This window comes from Nicotiana sylvestris, chromosome 9, assembly GCF_000393655.2.
Source record: "Nicotiana sylvestris chromosome 9, ASM39365v2, whole genome shotgun sequence".
NCBI lineage: Eukaryota > Viridiplantae > Streptophyta > Magnoliopsida > Solanales > Solanaceae > Nicotiana > Nicotiana sylvestris.
Genome location: NC_091065.1, coordinates 8,104,826 through 8,114,639, shown reverse-complemented (window position 1 = coordinate 8,114,639; position 9,814 = coordinate 8,104,826). Strand labels below are relative to the sequence as shown.

The 9,814-nt window shown below is 36.2% G+C and overlaps 1 long non-coding RNA gene across 1 annotated transcript; it reads left to right on the top strand.

Moving 5' to 3' along the window:
- Positions 1–6,681: 6,681 nt before the first annotated feature.
- LOC138876983 (uncharacterized) lies at positions 6,682–9,067 on the top strand. The gene is made up of 2 exons (XR_011402303.1): positions 6,682–7,288; positions 8,717–9,067. It is a non-coding gene; the product is annotated as an uncharacterized lncRNA (long non-coding RNA).
- The last annotated feature ends 747 nt before the right edge of the window (positions 9,068–9,814 follow it).

Here is a 9,814-nt window from a genome sequence, read left to right as displayed (position 1 = left end):
TAAACTGAACTTATTCCTTTAGTCAACATTAGGGTTTTAAACCCTAAACTGAACTCTTTTCCTTTAGTCAGCATTAGGGTTTTAAACCCTAAACTGAACTTTTCCTTTAGTCAGCATTAGGGTTTTAAACCCTAAACTGAACTTTTTCCCTTTAGTCAGCATTAGGGTTTTAAACCCTAAACTGAACTTATTCCTTTAGTCAGCATTAGGGTTTTAAACCCTAAACTGAACTCTGTCCTTTAGTCAGCATTAGGGTTTTAAACCCTGAACTGAACTCTTTCCTTTAGTCAGCATTAGGGTTTTAAACCCTAAACTGAACTTTTCCTTTAGTCAGCATTAGGGTTTTAAACCCTAAACTTTACTTATTCCTTTAGTCAACATTAGGGTTTAAAACCCTAAACTGAACTCTTTTCCTATAGTCAGCATTAGGGTTTTAAACCCTGAATTGAACACTTTCCTTTAGTCAGCATTAGAGTTTTAAACCCTAAACTGAACTTTTCCTTTAGTCAGCATTAGGGTTTTAAACCCTAAACTGAACTTTTCCTTTAGTCAGCATTAGGGTTTTAAACCCTAAACTGAACTCTTTCCTTTAGTCAGCATTAGGGTTTTAAACCCTGAACTGAACTCTTTCCTTTAGTCAGCATTAGGGTTTTAAACCCTAAACTGGACTTTTCCTTTAGTCAGCATTAGGGTTTTAAACCCTAAACTGAACTTCTCCTTTAGTCAGCATTAGGGTTTAAACCCTAAACTGAACTTTTTTCATTTAGTCAGCATTAGGATTTTAAATCCTAAACTGAACTTATTCCTTTAGTCAGCATTAGGGTTTTAAACCCTAAACTGAACTTTTCCTTTAGTCAGCATTAGTATTTTAAACCCTAAACTGAACTTATTCCTTTAGTCAGCATTAGGGTTTTAAACCCTAAACTGAACTCTATCCTTTAGTCAGCATTAGGGTTTTAAACCCTGAACTGAACTTTTTCCTTTAGTCAACATTAGGGTTTTAAACGCTAAACAGAACTTTTCCTTTAGTCAGCATTAGGGTTTTAAACCCTAAACTGAAATTTTCCTTTAGTCAGCATTAGGGTTTTAAACTCTAAACTGAACTTTTCCTTTAGTCAGCATTAGGGTTTTAAACCCTAAATTGAACTCTTTCCTTTAGTCAGCATTAGGGTTTTAAACCCTGAACTGAACTCTTTCCTTTAGTCAGCATTAGGGTTTTAAACCCTAAACTGGACTTTTCCTTTAGTCAGCATTAGGGTTTTAAACCCTAAACTGAACTTTTTTCATTTAGTCAGCATTAGGATTTTAAACCCTAACCTGAACTTTTCCTTTAGTCAGCATTAGGGTTTTAAACCCTAAACTTTACTTATTCCTTTAGTCAGCATTAAGTTTTTAAACCCTAAACTGAACTCTTTTCCTTTAGTCAGCATTAGGGTTTTAAACCCTGAACTGAACTCTTTCCTTTAGTCAGCATTAGGGTTTTAAACCCTAAACTGAACTTTTGCTTTAGTCAGCATTAGGGTTTTAAACCCTAAACTGAACTTTTCCTTTAGTCAGCATTAGGGTTTTAAACCCTAAACTGAACTCTTTCCTTTAGTCAGCATTAGGGTTTTAAACCCTTAACTGAACTCTTTCCTTTAGTCAGCATTAAGGTTTTAAACCCTAAACTGGACTTTTCCTTTAGTCAGCATTAGGGTTTTAAACCCTAAACTGAACTTTTTTCATTTAGTCAGCATTAGGATTTTAAATCCTAAACTGAACTTATTCCTTTAGTCAACATTAGGGTTTTAAACCCTAAACTGAACTCTTTTCCTTTAGTCAGCATTAGGGTTTTAAACCCTAAACTGAACTTTTCCTTTAGTCAGCATTAGGGTTTTAAACCCTAAACTGAACTTTTTCCCTTTAGTCAGCATTAGGGTTTTAAACCCTAAACTGAACTTATTCCTTTAGTCAGCATTAGGGTTTTAAACCCTAAACTGAACTCTGTCCTTTAGTCAGCATTAGGGTTTTAAACCCTGAACTGAACTCTTTCCTTTAGTCAGCATTAGGGTTTTAAACCCTAAACTGAACTTTTCCTTTAGTCAGCATTAGGGTTTTAAACCCTAAACTTTACTTATTCCTTTAGTCAGCATTAGGGTTTAAAACCCTAAACTGAACTCTTTTCCTATAGTCAGCATTAGGGTTTTAAACCCTGAATTGAACACTTTCCTTTAGTCAGCATTAGAGTTTTAAACCCTAAACTGAACTTTTCCTTTAGTCAGCATTAGGGTTTTAAACCCTAAACTGAACTTTTCCTTTAGTCAGCATTAGGGTTTTAAACCCTCAACTGAACTCTTTCCTTTAGTCAGCATTAGGGTTTTAAACCCTGAACTGAACTCTTTCCTTTAGTCAGCATTAGGGATTTAAACCCTAAACTGGACTTTTCCTTTAGTCAGCATTAGGGTTTTAAACCCTAAACTGAACTTCTCCTTTAGTCAGCATTAGGGTTTAAACCCTAAACTGAACTTTTTTCATTTAGTCAGCATTAGGATTTTAAATCCTAAACTGAACTTATTCCTTTAGTCAGCATTAGGGTTTTAAACCCTAAACTGAACTTTTCCTTTAGTCAGCATTAGTATTTTAAACCCTAAACTGAACTTATTCCTTTAGTCAGCATTAGGGTTTTAAACCCTAAACTGAACTCTATCCTTTAGTCAGCATTAGGGTTTTAAACCCTGAACTGAACTTTTTCCTTTAGTCAACATTAGGGTTTTAAACGCTAAACAGAACTTTTCCTTTAGTCAGCATTAGGGTTTTAAACCCTAAACTGAACTTTTCCTTTAGTCAGCATTAGGGTTTTAAACCCTAAACTGAACTTATTCCTTTAGTCAGCATTAGGGTTTTAAACCCTAAACTGAACTCTTTTCCTTTAGTCAGCATTAGGGTTTTAAACCCTAAACTGAACTCTTTCCTTTAGTCAGCATTAGGGTTTTAAACCCTAAACTGAACTCTTTCCTTTAGTCAGCATTAGGGTTTTAAACCCTAAACTGAACTTTTCCTTTAGTCAGCATTAGGGTTTTAAACCCTAAACTGAACTTTTCCTTTAGTCAGCATTAGGGTTTTAAACCCTAAACTGAACTTTTTCCATTTAGTCAGCATTAGGGTTTTAAACCCTAAACTGAACTTATTCCTTTAGTCAGCATTAGGGTTTTAAACCCTAAACTGAACTCTGTCCTTTAGTCAGTATTAGGGTTTTGAACCCTGAACTGAACTCTTTCCTTTAGTCTGCATTAGGGTTTTAAACCCTAGACTGAACTTTTCCTTTAGTCAGCATTAGGGTTTTAAACCCTAAACTGAACTTTTCCTTTAGTCAGCATTAGGGTTTTAATCCCTAAACTTTACTTATTCCTTTAGTCAGCATTAGAGTTTTAAACCCTAAACTGAACTCTTTTCCTTTAGTCAGCATTAGGGTTTTAAACCCTGAACTGAACTCTTTCCTTTAGTCAGCATTAGGGTTTTAAACCCTAAACTGAACTTTTGCTTTAGTCAGCATTAGGGTTTTAAACCCTAAACTGAACTTTTCCTTTAGTCAGCATTAGGGTTTTAAACCCTAAACTGAACTCTTTCCTTTAGTCAGCATTAGGGTTTTAAACCCTGAACTGAACTCTTTTCTTTAGTCAGCATTAGGGTTTTAAACCATAAACTGAACTTTTCCTTTAGTCAGCATTAGGGTTTTAAACCCTAAACTGAACTTTTCCTTTAGTCAGCATTAGGGTTTTAAACCCTAAACTGAACTCTTTCCTTTAGTCAGCATTAGGGTTTTAAACCCTGAACTGAACTCTTTCCTTTAGTCAGCATTAGGGTTTTAAACCCTAAACTGGACTTTTCCTTTAGTCAGCATTAGGGTTTTAAACCCTAAACTGAACTTTTTTCATTTAGTCAGCATTAGGATTTTAAACCCTAAACTGAACTTTTCCTTTAGTCAGCATTAGGGTTTTAAACCCTAAACTTTACTTATTCCTTTAGTCAGCATTAGGTTTTTAAACCCTAAACTGAACTCTTTTCCTTTAGTCAGCATTAGGGTTTTAAACCCTGAACTGAACTCTTTCCTTTAGTCAGCATTAGGGTTTTAAACCCTAAACTGAACTTTTGCTTTAGTCAGCATTAGGGTTTTAAACCCTAAACTGAACTTTTCCTTTAGTCAGCATTAGGGTTTTAAACCCTAAACTGAACTCTTTCCTTTAGTCAGCATTAGGGTTTTAAACCCTGAACTGAACTCTTTCCTTTAGTCAGCATTAGGGTTTTAAACCATAAACTGAACTTTTCCTTTAGTCAGCATTAGGGTTTTAAACCCTAAACTGAACTTTTTCTTTAGTCAGCATTAAGGTTTTAAACCCTAAACTGAACTTTTCCTTTAGTCAGCATTAGGGTTTTAAACCCTGAACTGAACTCTTTCCTTTAGTCAGCATTAGGGTTTTAAACCCTGAACTGAACTCTTTCCTTTAGTCAGCATTAGGGTTTTAAACCATAAACTGAACTTTTCCTTTAGTCAGCATTAGGGTTTTAAACCCTAAACTGAACTTTTCCTTTAGTCAGCATTAGGGTTTTAAACCCTAAACTGAACTCTTTCCTTTAGTCAGCATGAGGGTTTTAAACCCTGAACTGAACTCTTTCCTTTAGTTAGCATTAGGGTTTTAAACCTTTAACTGGACTTTTCCTTTAGTCAGCATTAGGGTTTTAAACCCTAAACTGAACTTTTCCCTTTAGTCAGCATTAGGGTTTTAAACCCTAAACTGAACTCTTTTCCTTTAGTCAGCATTAGGGTTTTAAACCCTAAACTGAACTCTTTTCCTTTAGTCAGCATTAGGGTTTTAAACCCTAAACTGAACTCTTTTCCTTTAGTCAGCATTAGGGTTTTAAACCCTAAACTGAACTTTTCCTTTAGTCAGCATTAGGGTTTTAAACCCTAAACTGAACTTTTTCCATGTAGTCAGCATTAGGGTTTTAAACCCTAAACTGAGCACTTTTCCATTTAGCCAGCATTAGGGCTCCACTCCCTGAACTAAGCCCTTTTTCATTCAGCCAGCATTAGGGCTCCAATCCCTGAACTGAGCACTTTTCTATTCAGCCAGCATTAGGGCTCCAATCCCTGAACTGAGCGCTTTTTCTTTTTAGCCAGCATTACGGCTCCAATCCCTGAGTTGAACAATTTTCCATTTAGCCAGCATTAGGGCTCCAATCCCTGAACTGAGCGTTTTGTTTTTTCCTTTTAGCCAGCATTAGGGCTCCAATCCCTGAGTTGCACATTTTTATCTTTTGCGACATTAGGGCTCCATTCCCTGAGTTGCGTTTTAGACCGAAGTTTTCCTATCCCCTCATCAATTTTGTAAATTTTCATGACAATTAACTCATGAAAGTTTCCTAGTGAAACTGGGGCAGAAAATTTCGTTCGTTTGTTTTGTTGTCTCAGCAGGTCTGACCCTGAGGTGCATGGATCGAGATGACCTACGGAGTGAGTCTCAATCCAGAATAAAGAAAGGAAGAAAAGAACAAAAAGAATATGAGCCCAAATACTGGAGCAAACAAAGTGCGGATCGCTCAAAATCTGATCGAAGCTCCACCAATCCCGCTTCACTCAATGCCGCAGAAATAAACAAGCGCCTACAACTTGAGAGCATCAAGATTCAGATCGAAGTCTACAAGCAGAATCAGCTAAGACTCAAGATCAAGTTGCAAAAGAATTATAGATAGGAATCTTGTAACTTGTAGCTGATAGGCTTAGTTAGTCTTTTTAATTTTGATTTTTATGTAATAAATAGGACATCAGACCGGAACTTCGACGGAACCTCGCGCGGCTCTCAACCTCGGCACTCCATCGCCCCATTCACTTCTGAACTACACATGACCTGATTCCTTTATAGCCAAGGATATGTAGGCAGCTCAGATACCAGAGCTCGGTCACATTCTCTTTTATTCTTTCTTTTGGTCTCCTTAAATAAGGGTCGGGTCAAAAACCTGTCTAGTCATTCTTTGTCTGAAAACTCTTCGCATTTCCAGTCAAAGAGGGGCAGCTGTTGACATGTGATTTTTGTCCCTCCCCAAATCTTTCACATTTTTAGCACATAAATATTTAATTTAGCCTTAATGTAGCTATTTCAGCTTATTTTGACTCTTTTTATTTTATTTTTGTCACAAAAATGAAAATTACAAAAAAAGACATATAAATTTTAGTTTATTTATTTCTCATAAATTTTGAAAAAAAATACAAAAATAGTACTTTATTTTTATTTTAATATAAATTTAAAAATACAATATATATATATATATATATATGTTTTAATTGACAGTTTGTTTTAATAATTATTCTGCTTACGTAGGATTGATTAAATAAGGTCGTGTTTTTATTCTCGGTTGCGAGGAAAGAATAATATTTGGGTTCAAACGACTCATTTTAGGCCTAATTTTCGGACCTAGCCCAAAATATTTTCAGCCGAGACGCACATGACAACATGCTAGCACATGAACACAACACATAACTCACACATGCTAGCACATGAACACAACACACAACTCACACATGCTAGCACATGAACACAACACACAACTCACACATGCTAGCACATGCACACAACACACAACCCACACATGGTCTTCAATATTCTCCATTAAAACCCAAACAAAAACACACACGGGAGAGGACCTTAGAGACCAGACCCCTCTCCTCTCTTCATCTTATTCAAACCACACAACCACTACCCATTTTTCTGGCAAAAGAACACCTCCCCTCCCAAAAATGCGGCAGGGTATACCTTTGATATACACTCGATATACCGCGGATATACACAGGCAGAACACCCCCTCCCCAACGTATCTCCTTCTTTCTTTCTTCTCAAATCATAAAACATCGAACTTTTCACCATCAAAACCAGCCTTGAAGCTCCAGTATTTCAGCCATCAAAATCAGTTCAAAACACATCAAAACAAGTTTGAAAATAGCTCCGTTTCTTCAGTCAAAACGACCTCTAAAATAGCAGCAAAAACCTGTTGCAAACAGCCATAAAATTCACCCCTAACACCACCAAAAATGAGCCAAAAGATCTGCTGAAATCGGCTAAAAAAAATCGGAACAGATGCGTTTGGATTTTCGTCGCCGGTCAAAGTCGCTAGTCTGGGTTTCCGTTTGAGTCTCCTTCTAGTCCGTATGGTTTTGCTTGGATTTATTTCGTTTTGGAGTAACGATTGTTGAGCTGTATTCATTTCATGAAGAAGGTTGTCTTCTCAGTCTATTGATAGAATATTCATATCAAAGGTTCATTTCCTCTAATTTCTTGTTTGCATTAGATGAATGTTTCAGTTTTGATTTAGATATGTTTAAATGTTTTACTATTGTTTCTTTTGTTTCTGTTTTGATTTATGTGTGTTTGATTAGAATTATTTTCTCAAGTCACTAAATGAAAGCTAGATTTGTTTGAATTGGTAGATGTTATTAATCAAGTTTCGTTGATTAGGTGCAATTAATAAATCATTGTGATTACGGGTACGGTTCCCGTGACGTAGTTGTGATGCTTAATTTCTAAATTTCGGGGGTGCATCTCATATAACCCGATTATAATGGCTCTAGATAATCTTAGTGAATAAATTAGGATTTTTTTTGATAGAGACAAAACAAAAAAAATAAAAATTATAGTTGCTTTTAGGCTTGCCCTTTTAAAAATAAAATGAGTCGAGCCTCGCCCAATAAAATGCACAAACTGCGGGGCCCTCATAAATGTATATACTAAAAATACTCAGAATTTGGGATGGGCTGTTCAGCGTTAGACTCTTTAGGCGCGATTTTAATTAAATTACATTCTTAAATTCGGGTGCGCATTTATGTGACCCAAATCCAAATCTCAATGGAGTCAGAATGTATTAACAACCACGGGTGCATTGATTGCGACGTGGTTCGAGATGCATTTTCACGACGTTGCAATTCTATTAAAAAATAATAATAAAAGCGGTTTAAACTTAATAAAAGCACACAAGTTATAACATGTATTAAAATCAAATATTTAGCCATTATAACAATTTAAGCGACCGTGCTAGAACCACGGGATTCGAGGGTGCCTAACACCTTCCCTCGGGTCAACAAAATTCCTTACTTAGAATTTCTGGTTCGCAGACTTCATTTGGAAAGTCGAATATTTTCCTCGATTTGGGATTCAAGATAAACCGGTGACTTGGGACACCAAAAGCCAAACCTTTCCCAAGTGGCGACTCTGAATTAAATAAATAATCTCATTTCGAATATTGTCACTTAAATTGGAAAAACTCCCTCGCATTTATCCTTCGGGGTAGGCGCGCAAAAAGGAGGTGTGACATATGCTATGGAATATATTTGTCTGACAAATCAGAACTTCAAACATCTTATGATAACAAAACACTGATAAAATGGAACCCCCACCACACAACAACTGTAAACTCAACATAGATGGTGCATACCAAAAAAACTCTGATAACGGAGGAGCAGGAGGAATCATCAGAAACTACGAAGGTCAATGGATTGATAGTTTCTCTTACCACACAATGGCCTCATCCCCCATCCAAGCTGAAATAATCGCCCTTCTGAAAGTATTAGAACTTGTGTTCACAAAAAATCAAATTTTGTTTATAGTGGAAACAGATAGCCAGGTATTACTACAATCATTGCATGACAATTCTCACATAAAGCTAATGGGAATCTTCTACATGATTGCAGGTTCCTATTAGAAGCTCTAAACCAACCGAAAGTTAGGCATGTCTACCACGAAGGAAACCAAGTGGCGCACACACTAGCGAAGTTTGGGAGCAACAACAACTCACATACTAATACTGAGTGTGGCGAGCACTTCTGGAGTAAACCATCTTTATTTTCTTTATCTAATTTCTGCAAAGACAAACTAGAGACTGCTTCGATAAGATCAGTCCAACACTATAATAATTCTCTTTACTTTAATGCTTAATAATAATCAGCGTCCCCTGGGACCTTTATCAAAAAAAATGTACTATTGATACTTTTAATGTAGCCATTTATCGACGGGTTCAATTGATATTTTTTGTCTATTTTGTATATTTGTTGTATATCGATAGTTTATTTTGTATATGTTTTTGTATAGTGGCAGTCTATTTAGTATATTTATTGTATAGTGATAGTCTATTGTATATAAATAATACAAAGACCATCCTATTTGTATAATTTTTGTATAGAGACAGTCTACTTTTGTTACGACCCCAGTTAGCCCTCCGTGAACTGTCGTGACGGCAGGTAGTCTCTATGACTAGGTAAGCCTAATAAATGCGGAACATAAACGAAACTTGCGGAAGAAATAATCTAAAAACCAAAATAACTGAATGGAAACAATAGTTATAATGTCGCTCGGCATATACAACACAACATTATCAAAACCAAGTACACTATCCCAAAACCAGGAAATTCACAGAAACACAAGCCTTTAGAATATCTAACAGTCTAAATCCAGAATATCTAACAAGGAAGAAAATACAGAAGGGCAATGTTTAACAGTTAGAATAGAAAGGGACTCCTCAATCTGCGGACGCGGCAGATGTACATCGAAGTCACTAGAGCGGTCGCCTCCCTCAAGGATGGTAGGCCTGAGTAGCGGTACCTGGATCTGCACATGAAAACCATGTGCAAAAAGGGCACAACAGTACTCAGTAAGTGCCAAGCCTAACCTTGGTTGGGTAGTGACGAGGAAGGTCAGGGCCCTACGGAGGTTAAATAAAATAATAAGGTCAACAGTATAGAACAGAACAATATAATTAAGTAAAATAGTAAAATAACACAGGATATACAGGA